The sequence below is a fragment of the Arachis ipaensis genome, chromosome B4 (genome assembly GCF_059453495.1).
Source record: "Arachis ipaensis isolate K30076 ecotype BB chromosome B4, ASM5945349v1, whole genome shotgun sequence".
Taxonomy (NCBI): Eukaryota; Viridiplantae; Streptophyta; class Magnoliopsida; order Fabales; family Fabaceae; genus Arachis; species Arachis ipaensis.
This window is the reverse complement of record NC_142439.1, coordinates 44,260,572-44,283,426: the sequence shown is the minus strand read 5'-3', so window position 1 is coordinate 44,283,426 and position 22,855 is coordinate 44,260,572. Positions and strand designations below refer to the sequence as shown.

General features: G+C 38.1%; 1 non-coding gene and 1 pseudogene across 1 annotated transcript; both read right to left on the bottom strand.

Annotated features, from left to right (window-relative positions):
- Nucleotides 1–1,175: 1,175 nt before the first annotated feature.
- On the bottom strand, nucleotides 1,176–3,623 carry LOC148567366 (UDP-N-acetylglucosamine transferase subunit alg14-like; annotated as a pseudogene).
- Nucleotides 3,624–20,852: 17,229 nt separating this feature from the next.
- On the bottom strand, nucleotides 20,853–20,958 carry LOC148567365 (small nucleolar RNA R71). The gene has a single exon (XR_015882021.1). It is a non-coding gene; the product is annotated as a small nucleolar RNA R71 (small nucleolar RNA).
- Nucleotides 20,959–22,855: the final 1,897 nt, after the last annotated feature.

Here is a 22,855-nt window from a genome sequence, read left to right as displayed (position 1 = left end):
AAAGTTGCTTTACTGTTTTGAACTTTAATTTGTTTGCAATTTACTCTTCTACTTCTTTTTGCAATTGTTCTTGGTTGGATCAAGGAAGGACTTGAGATCTAGACTTGTTTTCTAGTCTCCTCCACCCCTGAGATCTTCAACTTTCTTTTAGTTATTGCAATTAAGCTACATTTCACTTTCTGTTTGTCTTCTCAAGCAATTATTCTTCTCTTGTTTAGATCTGTTGCAATTTAATTCATCCTTTACTTCTCTGTTTAATGCCATTTTACTTTCTCTTGTTTAATTTCTGCAATCCCAACTCCCAAATCCTTTTATTATTCGAGCCATTTACATTTATTGCACTTTAAGCTTTAGCTATCTACATTTCTTGAAATTTAAGTTTCTGCAATTTACATTACTTGCACTTTAAGATTCAGCTCTTTTAATTTTTCTGCACTTTAAATTCTTGTCAATTATCCCTCTCCCTTTAAATTTCTTGCAATTTAGCTTCTGTTGGATACAAATCACTCAAATCAACTCTTGTTCGCTTGACTAAATCAACCACCTAACTAAAATTGCTCAATCTTTCAATCCCTGTGGGATCGACCTCACTCATGTGAGTTATTATTACTTGATGCGACCCGATAGCTTTTCGCCAAGCTTTTTGAGCTATCGCCACACTTTTGAAAGGGTGACCTATAAAAGGGTGGCGGTTGCTCTATCACCACGCTTTTGGTGACCTATCGCCACGCTTTAATTTTTGCCACACTTTTGCAGATTGCCCCGCTTAAAAAGCGTGGCCGCATGTGAGAGATACGGCCACGCTTTTAAAGCGTGGCGATAGAGAGAGATACGGCCACGCTTTTAAATCGTGGCAATATAGAGAGATAGAGCCACGCTTTAAAAGCGTGGCGATAGCCTTGTTAAATTTAAAAAAAAATTCATTTTTTTTATTTTACCTTCACTGCACAATATAAATTTTGTCCTTTTTTTATTACCAAACCTATAAATATAGTATGCAATTTTGATTACAAGACAACTCAAACAGTAATTAGTGACATATAATTTTTGATATAATTGTTTTATACATTAAAAAACTAATACTCAAATACAAAATAAATCTCAAGTTCAATAAAGTAATCTATCCAGTCGGGCAGCACTGAGACTGAGAATATTTTCTTGTACTTATTGGCAGCTCAACCCCTAACAGTTGAGTAGCACGAGCCATCTCTTCCAATATTGCCTCCAAAGAAAGAATACTGCATTTCAACATATATATCACATTTTAACATAGATGTAAAAATACTACATGTATCCAAAGAAAGAAAAAGCATATGTGAGCTAGAATTTCCTTACAAAGACACATTACCATCACATGAATTAAGAGAGAACTTTTTGTTTAGAAAAGAAGAAAAAACTTTTAACATGTATAAAAGTATAAAAACTAACTTGGGATAAAATATCCTTTCAAATATGGAAGAGTAAAGCCATGATATCTCAATTCCTTTGAATATCAGTTAGAAGAACACCATTGGTCAGAGCATTTGCAGCATCAAAGGTATGCCAAATAAATAATGTTATTCCCCAAAAAATGTCAAAAAGAAACTTTACTTCCTTACATGAATGAAAACCTCTAAAATTAACAATCTGGTACCAATAATGTTCCTTGTAATTTTAGCCGACGATCCAGAACTGTAAGTATAAAGGATGTCATCAATATCTGCAAATCCAGAATAATAAAATGCAGGTAATTAATAACAGTAAATTACAGGTCCAGTCTCCTTCTTTACGTGGAGCTGAATATGACAAGAAAAAATTTTTAAGAGAGACACTTGGAGGCTAGTTGATACATTGAGATTTTTGTCTTTTAGTTTTCCTTCCAAAACAAAAAATTTAAGAATCATGGTGTAACATAAAAGACACAGGCGAGATCAAATAGTTAGAAAATTCAGCGTAGAAAATTCATGACCATCTGATTCCCAGTACCTAGAAAGCTTAAAAATTGGAATCACAACTGAAATAATTGGATAGATTGGGTTAATAGTATAATGGAAATGAAGGATATAAGAACCATAAATAAGAAAGCAATTGCACATATGGGAATACAAGTTCCAGGCCCATTGCAAAGTATCTGGATTGTAGCAACACAAAAGTACTCAATATGTTACAGAGTAGCAGAAATCAATATGTTACAGAGTACCCAAAAAAACAGAAGAGCACATGTTGTCTTTGCTACTCAAAAATTTAGATATGAGAGTTCTTTTCATTTGAGATTATCTGTTTTCTTAATGTTGTCATGCAACTAGTAACAACTCTCTCCTTTCTACTTAATGAGTGTGAGAATACCTGGCCAATTCTATAAGCACGATCTTTGGCTTGAATTAGGACACCTGGAGTCCAGGATTGCTCTGTAAAGATAACTGTGCTTGCAGCAGTTAAAGTTAATCCAACTACTCCCGCTTTAATGGATAGCTGCATGATAACATGTCATATGAAATCATTATCTCAAGCACAAATACTAACCAAGACAACAGAAAAGATGCTTATAACAGAAACACATGGAAGAAATGCACAACCAAAAAAACCACCAAACTACAACTGCCTTAATATAATCCTTTTCCTGGAAATCTGTAACCAATTGTTGCCTTCATGCAGCGGGTGTACCTCCATCAATCCAGATGCAACCCAGTTTTCTCTTCTGGAAATTTTCAACAGCTTTTGTAAGTGCTATAATTTCCAATATAAATAAAAAGAGAGTAAAATTGAACTAGTCTTACAAGAAGGCACTCAGGTATCGCATCTGTCATTGGCTGATGGTGCGCAAATATAAGAAACTTGCAACCTGCTTGCAGTGATCACAACATATTACACGTGATAACCACCGATAGCCCAAATGAAATAGAAAGATGGAAGCAAGAGAGAAAAAAATTGAAGCAATCAAACTTTCAAATTAAGCATACACAACGATTTGGGGCACTAGAAGATGGATAAAATATAAGAATTAACACATAATCTAAACCACTCAGACAAGCCAACATTGACACCAATAATAGTTGTGGCATATGCTGACATTTTCACTACAACTAAAACAATGTTCACAAAAAATAAAATAAAATAAACAGAGGTTCTGGAGTCAAACAAAAATTCACCTGATCTACCAAGGAGTTCTCCAGCAACTGAGCCTTTTGAAGACTCATATTATCAGTAGCAGCAGCAACATAGAATCTGGGATTGAACTTATCTTTCTGTAACACTGCCAATAGATTAAGCATCCCAGCAGTATGACCACCTACAGAATAATAAAATTTAGGAAACTTATCACCTATTCCATTGTACAATTCTGGGATCGAAACCTGAGTGATCAAAATAAAATAAGAACAGAGAGCACTAAACCAAATTTGACATGAGAATACCAAAAAACAAATTAAAATAAAATAATTAAAAAACTACAACCACAAAAGTTAGAGAACAAATTCAAAATCAACAAAAACCAATAATCAAGAACAGAACAGAAACTGGCAGTGAAAAATAGATGCAGACAAAATATAAGAACAGAAACGAGCAATGAAAAATAGATGCAGAGAAAAATCAAGAACCAAAAATCAAGTACAAAACAGGAAAAAATAGAAGCAGTAAAAAATCATAACGAAAATCAAGAATCAAGAATAGCAACCAAGAGAATAGTGCTTACAGTCTTTAGATAACAAACTCAACCACAACAATTACAAAATGGCAACTGAATATAAAGTGCTTACACTCTTTCTTGGCAACAGAGAGGGCTGTTTGGTGACAGAGACAAAGGAGGTGCTTGGTGACGGCGAGGGCTTCTTGGACGATGGCGCTCTCTGCGACGGAGAAGAGCGCCGCGGTAGGGACTCTCGACTTGGCGACGAGGAACGAGCCACCGCCGCGGATTGCGTGAGAAGGATGGCAGGACAGGAGAAGGGCGCCGCAGATGGAGGAGGAGGTAGGGACACGCTATGGTCTACGACTCTACGGATGGAGGCGCTATTGAGGAAGATGGGGTTAGAGACTGAGGGAGAAGAAGAACAAGAAAGAGAAAAAGAGTCTGAAGACGAAGATGAAGATTAAGAAGATGAAGAAGAAGTGGTTTCGAGTGACGAAGTGTGACGAAGGCGAAGGGTGAAGGGCGAAGGGCGAAGGGAATGGGAGGAGCTCTTGCTGAGTGGTTTCGAAGGTGAAAGAGGTCGATTAGGGTTAGTTAGTGTCAATGGGTTGGGGACCAGGTTGGGGGCCGGGTTGGTGTCAATGGGTTGGGGACCCTCTCGCCACGCTTTTAAAACGTCCTTATTTTTTTCTATGGTCACGCTTTTGAAGCGTGGCAGAAAAAAAAGGTGGCCATTTTTCTAATCGATTGTCACCCTTACAAAAGCGTGGCCATTGTTCCTTTTCGCCACGCTTTTGAAGCGTGGCAAAAAAAGTGGCCAAATCTCTAATCTACCGCCACCCCCATAAAAGCGTGGCCATTGACCACTTTTGGCCATGCTTTTGAAGCGTGGCAAGAAAAAGCGTGGCCATTGGCCTTTTTTCTTGTAGTGGGGGTAACACCATTCATGAGGGATATATTTTTACATATGTTAGCTAATACATCCTTGTGTGAGATGCCCAGATTATTATCCCATTTTCTGGAAATGTAAGCATTAATGCCAGCATCATAATAATCAAAGGCTTCACCAATGGATTCTTTATATAAATAAATTTAGTGGCCTTTAACATATGAGTGAACAGATTCCTCACTATAGTACAAGTTTGCATAAAACTCTCTCACTAAATTAGGATAAACAGGCTTTCTAATATCAAAGAGTTTTTCCTAATCCAAATAAATAAAATTTTCAATGAAATCAATTCCTTTTTTGGCCAATGCCTTTAGGTCAGCAACATAAGATGAACACAGAGGTCTTTTGAAATCAATTTCTTTATGAAACTTAAAATTCATACTTAACAAAATGCGGAGAGGATCATAATGAGAGTGAGGGCGGTCACTGAATTGAGATTTGAAACCCATTGAATCAAGGATTAGCAGGTTCTTTTACTGAGTTAAGGAAAAGCTTTTTGTTACTTTTGGAGGGGCGACTAGAAGGTGTTGAACATCCTTGAGGACGAGAGGATGAATGAGGAAGAGGAGAACTTGGAGGTTCCTCATCCGTCATGGGTCTCTTTCCTTTCACCGCATTTGCCCAAGAAGTTCTTACTTCATGTGGTGTCGAAGAGGGTCTTCAAGAAGTGGTTTTGGCCCTTACCATAGGTTCGGATATTTAGGAGGAGTGAGAGAAAGAGTGTGAATATATGTGAATATGAGTGTGGGCTTGTTCCTTTTGTGGAGGACGAATGGTTCCAATGCTTCTGTGGGTTGCAATCTTCTTTCTCATCTTAATAAGGGCACGATGGAAGAGAATGTGGGAGTAATGGAAAAGATAAGAAGTTATCAAGTAATAGCTGCTTTAATTGCTTTGAACCTTTTTGAAAACACAAAATGAAATAAATGAAAACGGCATTTTGATAAATTTGAATTTTAATTCAAATGCAAGCAGTTTGAAAAAACAAGTCAGTTACAGGTTTGAAAAAAAAAGTGAAACTGATTTGACTTGAATGAAAACCCTAAAAGCAAATACCCTTTTGATGAGAATGATCAAAGCAAACAATAAGGCCCACTTCATAAAATAGATATTCTTCCTCTTGGGCCTAATGATGGTTTTAAGGAAACACAATGGACCACCAAAGACTTAGTTTTGACCCAAATCAATTAGAAGTACCAACACTTAGTTTGAAACCCAGGAACCTAAAGGGAGTAATCATCTCTCCAGTTTTATCTCCTGTCGACTTGAGAGACAAAAACAACGAAAAATCAAATTTATCACATTTAGTTCTAAAACTCAACATCAATAATTTCTAATGCAGTTTTCAATTTACAAAATCTATCTCCACACAAAAGTTTTGTAAAGATATCAGCCAATTGATCCTCAGATTTCACAAATTATATTTCAATTGTACCCTTTTGCACATGTTCTCTAATGGAGTAAATTCTCACTTCAATGTGCTTTGTTCTTGAGTGCAAAACTGAATTTTTGGAAATATTTATTGCCCTCATGTTATCACAAAATAAAGGGATACTATTGACTTACAATTTATAATCTGCAAGTTATGTTTTCAGCCATAAAAATTGTGAACAACAAGAAGAAGCGGCTATGTATTCAGCCTCAGCAGTGGATAATGCAACAGTAGCTTGCTTCTTGCTTGACCACACATTCAAGGAATGTCCAACAAAGCAAAAAATCTCTGAAGTGCTTCTTTTATCAACATGGTCTCCATCAAAATTTGCATCACAATAACCAACTACAGAAAACTCATCAGATTTGGGATACCAAAGACCAAAATCAGCAATGTCATTAATGTATCTAATGATCCTTTTTACAACAGAAAGATGCAATTCTTTTGGATGAGATTGAAATCTAAAATACACTCCAATACTATGAGCAATATCTGGTCTAGAGGAAGTTAGATACATGAGAGATCCTATCATTCCTCTATACCTTGTTTCATCTACATCCTTCCACATTTCATCCTTTTCAAGTTTGAAATTTAAATGCATAGGTATAGTCATTGGTTTGGAGTTTTCCAAACCAAATTTTTTTACTAACTCCTTGGAATATTTACCTTGGTGCACAAAAATTCCACTAATAGTTTTTTTGATTTGGAGTCTTAGGAATAATGTAAGTTCTCCCATTATACTCATATCAAACTCACTAGTCATTAATTTTTCAAATTCAGCACACAAGGCTTGATTAGCCGATTCAAAAACACAATGTCATCCACATATACTTGAACAAGTATAAAATGATCATTAGATTCTTTAATGAAAAGAGTTGTATCCGTAGTGCCCCTTTGAAAACTATTTTTCAATAAGAAAGAGCTAAGTCTTTCGTACCAAACTCTTGGAACTTATCTCAAACCATAAAGAGCTTTAGAGAGTTTAAAAACGTAGTTTGGAAAATCTTTAATTTCAAAATCGGGAGGTTGTGCTACGTATATTTCTTTATCAATAATCCATTCAAATATACATTTAACATCCATTTGGAAAAGCTTAAACTCTTTGCGGGCTGCATATGCAAGCAATAACCTTATTGCTTCCATTCTAGCAATCAGAGCAAATAACTCAACAAATTCAATGCACTCCTCTTGGTCATACCCTTGAGCCACTAGTCTAGCTTTATTTTTAACAACATTACCTTCCTTACCCAATTTATTTCTAAAGATCTATTTAGTACCCGTTAACTTTTTGCCATTTGGATTAGGCATCAAAGTCCAAACCTCATTCTTTTCAAATTGGACCAATTCTTCCTCTATTTCCTTGATGAGAAATTCCAAATTCATCATAAAATGATTCATCACAAGTCAAGTTCTCCTTGATGATGATAGTTCTGTCAAGTTCTCCTAGTCAAGTTCTGAGTACGAGCCATTTCCCTTTTACTCTTAAAGCCGCAGAGAGCTCTAAGCTGGCCATCTGTTTCAAGCAAACCATATTCAAGTGGAAAAATAAAGCTAAAGGTTAAGGATTGTACCCACTTGAAACTTGTATTGGGTGGTAATGGCCTTGAGATAGGTGGTTCCAGTGGTTCTGTGAGTTCTACTCCCTTGTGTTCTTCTGTGAAATTCTCCACTTCTTTGCAAGATTCTTCAAACATATCCATGTCCTGATCAAAGCCATCTGTGTCTTCCTCATCACTTAAGTCATAGACTGGAGGTTGAGAGAAATCTACCTCCGTATTATCTTTGTATTCACTTGGGAAAGATTCTTCGATCTCAGAGAATTCACTTACGGATGCAAGTTCATTACTAGGAGAACTTGACTTGTGACTATCATCATCAAGAAAATCTGCTTCTTGGGTTATTCTGTCTAGTTCTTCATGAAAGAATTGCTCTGGGGATTGCACACAATCCTCTTTAGCATCAACTGTAACATCCTTGACAGAATGCTCCACAACTTTGGATTCTCATGGAGGTTCAGCATCTCCTAAGTCTTCAACCAACTCTTCTTCTTCAATAATGACAGCTTCCTCTACTTGTTCCAGTACGAAGCCATGCTCTGTCTTGTCCATTGGAGTTTCTAGTATCTCTTTCATACTACGCTCTTCATTAGATTGTCCATATAGGGCTGTGGGATGTCCTTGAATGTTCGAACGTCTAGAAGATAATTGACTTACTGCTTGCTCTAGTTGATGAAGGGTTGTTTGAAGTCGACTTACTATTTCCTTGAGGCGAACCTCTGATTCTCGGGGTGATAGATTTGGATATGGCACAGGGGAAAGTGGTGGTGTTTGGGAGTGATTGGATTGGAACTGGGGTAAATGAGGGTCATACGGTGGTGAATGGTGAAAAGGAGCTTGTGAGTGTGGTAGTTCGAAGTTATGTTGAGAGGATGGTCTATAAGCACAGGGTGGGGCTTGTTGGTAATTACAAGGTTGTCCACCATGTCTATTTACTTGGTATGCATTGTAGAATGGTCTTTGTCCATGATATCTTGGAGGGTGTTGTTGCCTAAAGGGTTGATCAGATCCTCTTGGCTCCATCCATCTTTGATTGCTCTGACCTTGATGCATGTTCCTGTTATAACTTCCATTCCTTTCAATAACATTAGAACCAAACTCAAAGCGAAAGGGGTGAGAATTCATAGTAGCTAAAAGAAATAAAAAGGGGAAAATAAAAGCAAATAAACAAGTAAAAGAAAAATATTTACAATAACCAATAATAAGGCACACGATTGCAGTTCCCCAGCAACGGCGCCATTTTGACGTTGGGATTTTATGGTGGTAAAGAATTTCATAAAAACAGTCGTGTTGTAGATATAGTCTCTAAACCAACAGAAATTCCTTTGTACAAACGTTTTGGTTGTCACAAGTAACAAACCCCTAAATAAATTGATAACCGAAGTATTCAAACCTCGGGTCGTCTTCTCAAGGAACTGCAGGGAAGTATGTTCTTATTATTGGTTATGGAGATTGTAAATTGGGGTTTTGAGAATGAGGAGGGAATGATTTAATTAGCAAATAAAGTAAATGAAGAAGAAGTAATTTAAATGGCAAGTAAAATAAATAAATGACTGTAAATACTTTTGGCAAGGTATGAGAAATTAGAGGTCCTATCCTAGTTATCCTTATCAATGATGATGAGAATCAAATCTTAATTCCACTTTGTTAACCTTTACCAAGATAAAGGAAGGTCAAGGGATTAATTGGTTTGACCTTCGAATCCTATTTATTTCCTAGGAAAAGATTGGGATTATTGAAGTTCATTTAATTAACAAGATAACAATTATCATTCATGTTTGAGTTTGATAACTCCTAAGTTACGGATTTCTTAACCAAGACCAAAAGGAGGAAAGTAAATCTACTGGAATAAAAATGTCTTCAGATAGGAATAACAATAATGTAAATAAGAGAAAGCAATATTAAACTGAAATATCTCAAATAACATTAATTCAAAAGAGTAATCTGTAGCATGAATGTAGCATAAGCCAAATAGGCAACATAACTAATATAAGCATTAAAGTATCTGAAAGTAAGAGATAAATATAAAGTAAAAGAACATTGAACCTGGGATCGAGAGTCACTCCTAAAACTAAGAGAAATCCTAAATCCTAATCCTAAGAGAGAAGAGAGAGGAGAGAACCTCTCTCTAAACTAAATCTAAATCATAAAAACTAAACTAATGTTGTCTCTCTTGAATGGATGCATTCCCCCACTTCATAACCTCTGGTCTATGCCTTCTGGACTTGGATTTGGGCCAAAAAGAGGTTTAGAATTCGCTGGGAGCGTTTTCTGCAATTTCTGGTGCGTGGCCTCTGTCAGGCGTTCGCGTGGGTCATGCGGTCACATCATTCAGAGTTTTTCTTGTCACACGGTCGTGTCAGTCATGCGGCCGCGTCGCTGATTCTTCGCGCTTGGCATGCGTCCGCGTCGCCCATGTGATCGCGTGGATGCCAGTTTCTTCACAAACTCCGTTTTATGCTTTCCTTCCATTTTTGTATGTTTCCTTTCCATCCTTTAAGTCATTACTGCCTTAGAAGATCTGAAACTACTCAACACACTAATCACGGCATCGAATGGAAATAAAGGTAATCAAAATAATTAATTTTAAAGCATAGAAAACATGTTTTTCACATACATCACATAATAAGGAAGGGAAAGTAAAACCATGCAATTAATATGAATAAGTGGGTGAAGGATTGAATAAATCACTCAGACTAAGCAGAAAATATATCATAAAATATGGGTTTATCACACGTACGCATCGCTAGAGAACGTAGTGTTCTCCAAACGAACGTAGTGTTCCTCTGCCCTGCTTTTTTCTCTATTTCTTCCTTGCATCTTTTCATCTGTCATCAATCAAACATGCAATCAAAGCCTTGCTGAAATCATAAATTTTGCATCATTCATAATAATCACATAATTCTTGCATAAATCTCGTGATAATGCACAAAAGTAACAATGTTTGATTGAATCAAGACAAGCATGAAATTCCAATCCAATCACTTACTTATTGCCTAAGAAATGCATGAAACCTAATGAAAACAAGTAAAAATTGCTAATAAAACATGCACAAAATAACCTGTCATTATTCACTCGTCTTGGTGTGCAGCTTCCTTTTTCGCCTTTCATTCAGGCACTATTGAATCGATGTTCTATGGCGCCGTCTTAGTTGCACTCGAACAGCTGGGCTGCCATTCAATCTTTTGAGCTTCTGGCTTCAGTCAATGTTTTTATTTTTCTCTTCTTGAGAACCCTGCCGACTAAAGAGAGGAAGGATAAGAAAGGATATACGTCATTTACAGCTTAGCCTAACTGACGTATTTTTGGTTTGTACGCAGACTGTTTCCACGGGTTCAAGAGGGAGTATTTGAAGGTGTGTCCTGCTCGGGAGCATCATCCCTTCTGGCTGACTTTGGAGGGGGAGCGTCGGTTTTTGACGTACTGAAATTTTGGTGCCGGACCATCGTACTTGACGGGGGTTACTTACGAGTGGTTGTCTCCGGAGGATAAGGATATCGCTGGTATCCTTTGACACCTTTTTGGGGAGCATCCTTTGAATCTTCGGGATGTCATGGGAGACCTGACAGCGTGTCGGACCTTTATCGGTCTGTGATTATTTCTTTTTTGTTTTTATATCTACCTGATTTAGGGACTTATGTTTCTTTTCTCTTTTTCCTCTTTTAGTTGAAATAGCTGGTGGTTTGAGCACTTTGGCGAGGTTGAAGGCCGCCATGGATCGGGAGGTAGCTTTGGATAATTTTCCTTCCACTCTTTCATCCTACCCTGCCGAGGATTCATGGACCGTCTCTCAGAGGCCGACCTCGACTGGGGGTGGAGGTCCTGGTTCTCCAGGTCCAGGGGCCACGAATGGTGAGGAGGAGGTGGTCTTGGTTTCGGTTGCCGATGCCTCTCGTAAGCGGAAGAGGCCGGAGGAGGTTAGCAGTGAGAACTTGAGGAAGGAGGGTATGGTGCCTTCTATGATGAACCGAAGTTTTGACACCCCGACTTTTATTGATCAACACCTCCTTCCCAGCACTAAGGAGTTTTTTTATGACTGTGATGTTGCTTTTCAGGCGAAGTCAGTGTATAGTGCCCTTCTCCATTCTGCCGTGATAGTTCAGAAGGCCGAGCCAGTGATGGCCCAAGTGGATCTTCTAGACAAGAAGCTTGGTCATTCCCAGGCTGAGGTAGGCAAGAAGAAGGACCAATTGGAAGTGGCACAGACGGTTAAGTTGAAGGTTGTCAAGGAAGCCGAGGATGTCGGGGCCGAGCTGCTCCGTTTATTCGAGGTCAAGGCTTCGCTTTTGTTCCAACTGGGGGGTGAGCAAAAACGGGCTTCAGATTCTGAGTCACCAGCTACCATTCTTCTTGACAAGGTGGAGTGCCCTGAAAGCCGAGGCAGTTGCTTTGAAGGCTGAGGTGGCGCGGTTAAAGCAGGAGAAGGGGGAGCTGTTGGCGGACGTGAAGAATGCGATATCTGCAACCAAGAAGATGACAAAAGCTCAGACTCTGGTCCTTGCACCGGATACGGTGTGTCGGTGATGGGGGTGTTTAAGACCGTTCGGGATGGCCAAATCATCGATATAGATTAGAGAATTTGTAATTTTTATTTTTTGTAGACTTTGTTTCTATTTGTGGTTGGCCGTTCAGCCGTGTTTGTGACTTGGGTGCCAGGAATTTTATTACTTTTAAGTCATTTCTATGACTTTATTTTGTGATCGTCCGTCCAGGCCGTTTGTTTTTAAGCTGTTGTTATGACTTGTTAGTGTTTGGGTCATCTGGACCGTTTATTCTAAGCCCTTTTTGTGACTTCGGGCCTTTGAGCGGACCGTCCGTTGTGGACACTCATTGGGTCGCCATAGATTGGCGGCATTCCAGGTTCTTGGTATTTTGACTCCGTTAAGTCATTCGAGTTTCTAAGCTCCTTTCCCGATTACCGCTTTCATTTGGTATGGACCTTCCCAATTGGGAGTGAGCTTCCCTTCCTCGGAAGTAGGGAGACCGATGTTGTTTTGTTACAAGATGAGGTCGTCAAGTCCAAAGTCCCTTTGGATTTATCCGCGGTTGTACCTTAGGCTGATTTTTTATTTTAGGGCCAATTCTCGAACGTGGGCTATGTTTCTAACCTCGTCCATGAGGTCCCCCTCTGCTTCCTCGTCATTACCCTCGACGGTTCTTCTTGGGATGGGATCACTGACTTTAACCGGAATGACGGCTTCCAGGCTGTAAGTTTGCTGGAACGGGGTTTTCCTAGTTGAGGTTTGGGGGGTGGTTCGGTATGACCAGAGGATTGAGCCGAGCTTGTCAGTCTAGAGTCCTTTGGCTTCGTCAAGCCATTTCTTAAGGCCTTTCACTATTATTTTGTTGGCTGATTCAACTTGTCCATTTGTTTGTGGGTGTTCCACCGAGCTGAACCGGTGAGATATGTGGAGTCCTTCTAGGAACTCTTTAAATTGCCTGTCCGCGAACTGGGTCCCATTATCTGAGATTACGACCTCCAGGATCCCGAATCGGGTTATGACGTGTCTTCAGAAGAACTTTTGGCATTGGGCCCCCGTGATGGAGGCCAAGGATTCAGCTTCGATCTACTTGGTGTAGTAGTCAATGGCGACGATGAGATATCGGAGTTGCTTGAGAGCCATGGGAAAAGGGCCGACGAGGTCGATGCCCCATGTCCCAAAGGATCGGTCCGCCATTATGGTGTTGAGTTGGTGTGGGGAGCTTGATGGAAGTTGGCATGTATCTTGCATTTGCCGTAACTTTTGACTAATTGTAGGGAATCTCTGATGATGGAAGGCCAGAAGTATCCCGCTCGGATAACTTTTGGGGCCAAAGATTTGCCTGCTATGTGGTGGCTGCAATCTCCTTCGTGGTTTTCACGAAGTATGTAGTTCGTGTCGCTGGGTTCAATGCATTTGAGGAGAGGTTGCAAGAATCTGCGCTCATAAAGTTGTCCCGCTATTGTGGTATATTTTGCAGCTTCCCTTTTCAACCGTTTTGCTTCTCTGTGGTCCTTGGGTAACGTTTCGTTCAGTAGTTACTGGAGTATTGGGAAGGTCCATGAGCTTTGGTCTACCGAGACGAATTGTGTTTTGATGACTTCTTGGATCAACGACTGGTTCCTTTGGCCTGGTTTGGTGGTAGCTAGTTTCGAGAGTAAATCTACCCTTGTGTTTCGTTCCCAGGGAACATGTTGGATAGTTACTTGCTAAAATTTATTCGTCAATTCTTTTACCTTGGCTAGGTATTGTTATAGCAGGGTGTCCCGTGTTTGGTAGTCCCTGTTGATTTGGGAGCTGACTACTTGGGAGTCGCTGCAAATTTATAACGTCCTTGCCTCGACTTCCTTGGCCAATGTTAGTCTAGCCAAGAGGGCCTCATACTCGGCTTGATTGTTCGATATCGGGAATTAATATCGAATAGATTATTTGATGACGATTCCATTTTCGTCCTCTAGTATCACTCCAGCCCCTCCCGAGTTGGTGTTAGATGAGTCATCCACATGTGGTTTCCACATTTCTATGACTTCGCTTCCTGGGGTCATTTCGAAAATAAAGTCTGCCATGGCTTGCACTTTGATGGCATTCTGGGATACGAATTCTATCTGGAATTGGGATAGTTCGATAGACCATGCGAGCATCCTTCCTGCTAGGTCCGGTTTTTGTAGCACTTGTCTGACCGCTTGGTCCGTTCAGACCGTAATGGGGTGAGACTAGAAGTATTGTCAGAGACGTCGGGAGGCCATGGTAGTGTAAAGGTGAGATTTTCGAGCCGAGAGTAACGTGCTTCTGCGTTTTGGAGGACTTTACTTATGAAATAGATGGGTTTTTGTATCCCGTGTTCATCTTCTGGGACGAGTGCTGCAGCTAGCGTTTCATCTGTTATGGACAGGTAAAAGTAGAGAGTTTCTCCCGATTTGGGTTTGAAGAGGATGGGGGGTTCCGTTGGTAGCATTTTAAAGTGCTGAAAAGCTTCTTCGCACTCTACCTCCCACTTGAAAGTGATGCCCTTTTTCATGAGTTTGAAGAAGGGGATGGCCCTTTTTCATCTGTTAGAAGGGGATGACCCTTTTATCTACCATTGCTAACCAATTTTGAGTCCATGATAAATCCTTTTTGTACTTAAATAGAGCACATCAACAGCCCTAAGCGAAAAACCATGAATGTCCCTAAATTTGGATCCTTGATTAGCTTAGGTAAGTTAGGATGTGTATCATCCAATTAGGAGGGTATACTTGAAAATTTTGGGTAGATATATAGGTGTGTAATTGTAGTGTAATTGAAACTCTATGATTTAGGAACATGCTCATGTATTGAATTATTGAACTATATGCATTGAAACTTTTGTACATAAAGCCCCAAGAAAAGGGGACCGATCAAAAAAAAAAAAAACTAAAAAAACTAACAAACAAAGCAATAAAGGGGGACAAAGAAACCCCAAGACAAAGTAACAAAAACAATGCATATGGAATGTGAATTGAAAAGAATTCATGAGTATGCAAAAAGTGAAACTCAAGGGTAGCTAGGTAATGTATTATAGTTGTATAGGTTGTTCTATATGTCTAGTGAGATCCTAGGTTAATCAAGGACTCAAATTTTAAGCTCACCTGGCCATATACATCTTCACCTTCACCTTAGCCCCATTACAACCCATGAATAAGACCTCATGATACTTGTAAGCATGCATTAAATAATTGTTGATTGTTAGATGAAAGACAAATATTAGAAAGAATGATTAGGAGAGGATTGAGCGACGAACCCTATACACTTGAGCGAATAGAGCGGATACACTTCCGGTGAAGGTTCGATGCTCGATTCTTTGTTCCAGGCTTTCACAAGCGTTCATCTAGCAAGTTATATGCACTCCTTAGTGATGTTCAATTTGGTAGGATTCATGAGCTACATACTATTTTCACCCCATATGTTCACATGTGTACTTGGAGGATAGATTTACCCTTGACCAAGTAGGTAGATGATTTTACATTAGTTGCATGCATTCACTTAGGTAGTTTACATTTCATAAACCCTTTCTCACCATGATCTTTAGTCTTTTTATTCTAAGCATGAGGACATGCTTGATTTAAGTGTGGGGAGATTTGATAAACCCCAATTTTGTGGTTTATATTTTGTAGAATTTGGGGGCTTTTGTTAATATTTCTCGCACTTATTCACAAGAAATGCATGGTTTTGTGTTCACTTCCTAATATTGCTTCATGATGAAAAACATGCTTATTTTGCCTTTCAATTGCCATATTTTAATCATCTTCTATTGCCATTCGATGCCGTGATGTATTTGTTGAATGATTTCAGGAATTACAGGGTAGGAATGCCCTAGAAGAGAGAAAGAAAGCATGCACAAAAGGGAGGAACATGAAGATTTGAATTTTGGAAAAATCAGCATTGGCGCGCACGTGCACTCCACGCGCACGTGTGGATGAGGATGGCTGGAAGCGGCGCGCAAGGATGGATGCATCCGCGCGGATCAGAGGATTCCTATCGACGCGCACGCGCACTTGGTGCGTACGCGTGGATCACAAAAGCAATTGGCGCGCACGCACGCATGGCGCGCACGTGCGGGAAGCTGCACGTGACCTCATTAAAGGAGATTGTGCCTGGCGATTTCTAAGGCTCATCAGGCCCAAATTCAAGCTGTTTCTGCATGGAAAAGACCCAAGGATGCTAGGGGAAAAGGGGGGATCAATCATTTTACACTAAGACACAATTTTAGCTAGTTTTTGGTTCTTTTGTTCTTTTAGAGAGAGAAACCCTTGTTCCTCTCTAGATCTAGTTTTAATTTGATCTTCCCTTGTTGAATTCTGAATTGGATCTTGTTAATTACTAGTTTTGATAGTTTAATTTGAATTCCTTAGTATAATTTTGCTTAGATCTTATGATAGTTTTATGAATTCTTGTCAATTGTCATTTTATACCCATTTTATGAATGTTGTGAATCTTGACTTTTTGATGTTACATTGATGATTTCTATGATTAATTGTGTTGTTTGAATGATTGTATGTTGATAATAGTTAGTGGGTACTTGTTAATTTCAATTTACTTGCAATTTGAACATGTCTTTTGTTAATGCTTACCAAGTGTTTAATGAATTGTTTACCTTGATTATAGAGTAGTTCTTTTCACTGTTGGCCTAGGCCAAGAAAATTGGATAAACTTGAGTCATTGGGTCTAATGGATTTGATGATTTGGGAGCCCTTAGTGGTCAATTTGATAGCCATTGATGCTAACCTTCTATTAAGTCAATTAGTAGTGAGGTTAGAACTTATGGGTTGATGTTGACCAAATCATTTGACGTACTTTACATATAGAAGTAGACTTAATGAGTTTGGTTCCTCATAATTGTCAAGATATGGTTATTAGACAAGGATGACGACCCCAATTCCCATGCCTAGCTAAGAGTTGCTTTTATCATTCATATTTGAAAACCCAAAATTCTTAATTACTTGACTTAGTTATAGCTACTTGTTTAGTTTAGAATAGAATCATATTGGATGTTACTTTGTTAGTTTGGAATTGCTCACGTCTTGCTTAGTTATTTGAATTAGTTTCTTGCATTTTAAGATTGCTTGCTTATTAAGATTCCCCTTTTATTTTCTTGCTCATGACTTACAACCCCGGAATTCTAACCAATGTTGAAGCATATGTTTTCCCATTCTTTGTGAGACGACCCGAGATTTGAATACTTTGGTTATTTCAATTGGGGTTGAACTTGTGACAACCAAATCCCTCTCTAAATTTGATTCTCAAGGATTGTCGTTGGTAGAGCTATACTTACAACGCAATTTTATTGAAAGATTCTTTACCAAGCATCCTCTTGCACATCAGTCTTCCATGTGAGTATGCTTAAACCATATCAAGAAGACCAAGATGAACCGAGTAGAGTGACTGATGAGTGGATATTTTATACGCTTTTTGACATTATTTTCATAGAGTTTTAGTTATGTTTTGTTAAGATTTATCAAGTTTTAGTAGGTTTTAGTGAAAAAATCAATTTTTGGATGCTACTTTGAGTTTTTCTGTTTTTCCTATGTTTTCAAGTGATTTTTGGGTGATTCTGCAAGTTTTGAAAAAGCCTGATTCGGAGATAGAGAAAGAACTGCAAATGTTGTCAGATTCTGACCTCCATGCATTCAAATGAGGATATCTGGAGCTATAGAGTTTCAAATGACACGCTCTCAATGGCATTGGAAAGCTAACATCCAAGGCTTTTCAGAAATGTATAATAGTATGTACTTATTTTTGGAAATGACGGCCCCAAACGGGCGTTGAACGCCCATCTGACCCCCTGCCTGGCGTTTGGACGCCTCAAAAAGACCAAAAGGGAGCAAGCCTGGCGTCCAATGCTCCAAGAGGAGTCCCAGCTTGTGGAGTCACCCCAGGCTCAACCCAAACACTCACTAAGTGAGTCCAAGAAGTGGATTTTTGCACCTCTAAGTCTAGTCTATCATATTTTTGTATTCTTTGCATTATTAGATTTGTATAAATAGAACAAAGATCACATTTGTTAGAGACTTTTGTATTCTAGAGTGTTTGAGAATGCTCTAGATGGTTCTAGAATATTCTAGAATATCGTAGAAGATCCTGGAATATCCTAGAAGGTTCTAAAAGACTCTGGAAGGTCATAGAGTAATCTAGAAGAGTGTGGATGTATATAGAAATATGAAGTGTAGTATGGAATAATCTAGAAGTATTTAGAAAATTGTGGTTGGATAGATATTTGTAATAAAGGTTCGAGATGATTAATCTGGAGTGTTGACTAGATTTAATCCTAACCATCTATTGAGGAGGTGGATGGCTATAAATAGGAGGTGAGGGTTAGAGTTTGGGTGTGTGACAGTGTGAGTCATTTGTAAGAAACACTTGAGTAATAAAGTGTTCTTTCAACAAAAGATTCCTTTCTCTTGTGTTCTCTTGTGTTCTTAGCTTTCTTGCTAAATACTAAGGGTTAGGCTGACTTGGTCTTAGCTCAAGAGGTAGAGTAAGTCCGAGTGCCGCACGGTAACGTTGGAGAGTGTCCAAGGCCATGATAATTTGGTATCAGAGCAAGGCTCAAGAGAGAGTACAAATGGTTTGTGGGTTTGACTTCTAGTGTAATCATGGAGCATGTTGAGTTTCAAAGGGGAAAGGATGCTATTCCTTCTCAATGGGGAGGCAAGAAGGCCCGTTCTTCAAGTGAGCCTAGAGGAAAGGACTCTAACTTCTTAGAAGAGAGAGTTTCTATGTTAGAGAATGTTCTATGCTCTATGGATGAGTGCTTCCAAAGCATAGAACATGACAAGGAAACCCTCAAGGCTCACGTATTAGGAGAACTAGATGCTTTCAAAGAAAGCATGCTCCAAATCGAAGAGAAGCTTGAGAATTCCTTGAAGCTATTTGAGGAAGTTCGAGTTTGGTTCAAGGAGGCAAAATCTCGACCAACCATTATAAGAGAGACGACAAAGATTGATCTCCCAAAGCCAAAGGAGTTCAAGGGCGTGAAAGACGCTCGAGAGGTGGAGAACTTCCTAGGACAAATGGAGAGGTACTTCAAAGGTCAAGGGGTGATCGAAGAAGTAATAAAATTACGCACTGTAGCTCTCTATCGTTCTGATAATGCTACTTTGTGGTGGAGGAAAAAATGCATAGATATGGAGAAGGGTACTTGAAACATAGCCACATAGGAAAATTTTAAAAGGGAGTTGAATAGACAATTCTTCTCTGAGAATGTGGTTTATGAAGCAAGGAAGAAGCTGAGGGAGTTGAAGCACAAGAGTACGATTAGCGACTACATAAAGGAGTTCACTACTCTCACGGTTCAAATTTCTAACTTACCATCAGGGGATGCGTTGTTCTTTTTTCTGTAAAATTCGAAAAAAATATAAATATCTTTGTTTAAATTTTCGAAAATCTTGCTATCTTTCCCTCTCTTGAATTAAAAATTTTATGTTTGGTGTTTTCTTGTTAGTAAAGTTTAAATTTTAAATTCTAAATCTTATCATTTCAAATCTTTTTTAAATCTTTATCTTATCTTTTTTTTAATATTTTTTAAATTTCAAAAATCCTATCTTATCTTATTTAAATTTTAAAATTCAATTTCAAAATTGAAATTTCAAATTTCAAAATAAAATCTTTTTCAAAATTCAATTTTCAAAATCTAAATTCAAATCGTTTTCAAATCTTTATCATATCTTTTTACTTTAAATCTTTCCTATCTTATCTTCTTTAAAATTTTAAATTTCAAATTCTTGTCTTTCTAAATTTTTACTATCTTTTAAAGTTTGATTTGCAAAAATTTTTATTTTTAAATCTTATCTTTCTTAATCTTTTTAAATCTTTATCTTATCTTTCTTTTTAAATTTAAAACTTACTCATCTTATCTTCTTTTTAAATTTAAAACTTTCAAATTTCAAATCTCTACTTTCTTTTAAATTTGAATTTCAAAATCTTTGTTTGTCCTTTTCTTCCTTTTCTTTTCGAAAATTACCATTTAATTTTCAAATCTCTTTAGTTAATTAGTTGTCCTAACTTTTAATTTTCTTTTATTCTTCTTTATTATTTCGAAATAAATGAATAAAATAAAAATAAAACAAAAATATCTTGATTTTCAAATCTCTTTCTTCTTAATTTTCGGATTTTCAGGCATATCTCTCTCTCTCTCCATTATTTCGAATTCTACCTCCCCTCTCTAACCTCATTCTTCTTATCTTCTCTAGATATCTCACTGGGAGTTCTCTACACTCTGACATAGAAACTCCCATTCTTTCTTTTCTTGGTTTCCTTTTATTGTTTATGAGCAGGAACAGAGATAAAGAACCTCTCTTTGATCCTGAACCTGAGAGGACTGTAAGGAGGCAGCTACAACAAGCTAGAGAACAACACTCTGGAGGAAGCCTCATAGAGCTTTTTGAACAAAAATCTGAGAATACAGATATGGCAGCCAATCCCAATGATAGAGGAGATGCAAGAAAGATTCTAGGTGACTTTACTGCACCTACTTCTGACTTTTATGGACAAAGCATCTCTATACCTGTTATTGGTGCAAATAACTTTGAGCTGAAGCCTCAACTGGTCACTCCAGTTCAACAGAACCGCCAATTTCATGGACATTCACAGGAAGATCCCAACAGATTCATCTCTAATTTCTTGCAGATCTGTGATACTGTCAAGACTAATGGAGTGGATCCAGAGATTTACAAGCTGATGGTTTTTCCCTTTGTTGTAAGGGACAGAGCTAGGTTATGGCTGGATTCTAAGCCCAAGGAAAGCCTAGACTCTTGGGAGAAGGTGGTTAATGCATTCTTGACCAAGTTTTTTCCACCCCAGAACCTGAGCAAGCTTAGGGTGAAAGTTCAAACCTTTAGACAGAAAGAGGGTGAATCCCTCTATGAAGCTTGGGAGAGGTACAAGCAACTAATCAGAAGGTGTCCTCCTAACATGTTTTCAGACTGGACCATGTTAGATATCTTCTATGACGGTCTTCTGAGATGTCTAATATGGCATTAGACCACTCTACTGGTGGATCACTCTATTTAAAGAAAATGCATCAAGAGGCACAAGAACTCATTGACATGGTTGCAAAACAATCAATTCATGTACACCTTTAATGAGTCCATATTTGATGAGATATTTTAGCTTGATTTGAATGGATTTCATCACATAAACTCACAGTTAAGTACCAAAATAGCATACTTTTGTGTTATCTCCCCAATTCGGACCTAAATGTGAAAACATGCATTTTTATACTTAAATTAGTGATTTTAATTCCACTTTCATGCCATTCGATGCCGTGATATGTTTTGTGAGTGATTTCAGGTCATATAGGAAAGAATGGGTTAGTAACAGTGGAAGAAAGCATGTACAAGGGAGAACACATAAAGAAAACAAGGAAAAGCAAACATAGTCAAGTGTCCGTGCGCACAAGCAAGCGTGCGTTCGCACAAGAAGGAATTAGTATGTGTGTATGCGCACAACCCTCTGTGCGTACGCACAGGTGAATATTCAGTAAAGTGTGCATACGCATACATCTGTGCATACGCACAGGTCCCTGCACGTGGTTTCATTAATGAAACACGTGATCCGCGATTTTTGGGGGCTTGGGAAGGTTTGATGCTAAATGGGAGTGCTATATGAAGGGGATATCAACACAAATGAAGGAATGCATTATTGCAAGCTTATATTAGCTTTTAGTTTTAGTTTTTCCTTAGTTTCGAAATCATCCTTAGGAGTAGAAGTAGTGTAGATAGCCAATTCGCTCCTAGGGTTTTGATTGTAGCATTTTATAGCAAGTTTGATCTTGGATTTTGCTTTTTTAATTGTAAGTACTCTTAATTTCCTTTTTAATTACATCATCTTTACTTTCATTTCCTTTTGGTTCAAGCACTTTGTTAATATTTGCAATTTTGAGTTCTTGATGTTTTGATTGATGAATTTCATGTTTTATGCTTTATATATGCTTGATTGCTTGTTTATGCCCACAAGGTGTTTCTGAAAATGTTAACTTTAGATTTTGAGTAGATTTTCACACCTTGACTTGGGATTTGAGTTCCTAGGATACTAGAGTCATAATGTCTGATATTTGGTGGTAATTATTGGGTAGTTAGTTGACTCTTGTTTCCATTGATGCTAGCTTTTTACCAATTAATTTGGTAAGTTAGCTTGGACTCATGGATCAAGGTCAATTATGCTTGCTAAACTTACTCCTCGATGTTAGGAGTTAACTAAGCGAGATTGACTCATTATAATTTCCATAGTTGTGGTTATGGCGATGATAGGATTCCTTGGATTCTCATTCCCAGGTAAAGTCTCTTTTATGCATACATAGCATTTTCACTAAATTTTGATCTTGTTTTCTTTTTACTTACGTAAATTTTAATTTTGATCATTTCTTAGTTCTTTTATATCATAGTTCTTTTAATCTTTCGTTTCTTGATTCAAAACCCCTTTTTGCCTCCACAACCGAAAGCGTAACACTTCAATTGCATTCCTAGAGAGAACGACCCGAGGTTAAAAGACTCTCGGTTTATATATTTTTTATTTTGAAAAATTAAACTTTGATGTTGGTCGATTGTCGAGTTGGGACTATACTTGCAATGCCAAATCTTATTTTTAGATAAAATTCCTAACCTGCTCTAGGCACTACATCAAGTTTTTGGTGCCGTTACTGGGAATGCAATTGAGTGCTATATTTTGGTTGTTGTGAATATGTTGATAGTGTAAATTTCTTACTTTTTGGTTGTTTGGTTGTTTTTGTTAATATCTAGCTATTTGTTTTTCTTATTTTTTGATGTCTTTTGTTTTTATTTTCTACTTTCTCTAGGAGCTATCACCCTTGTTGCT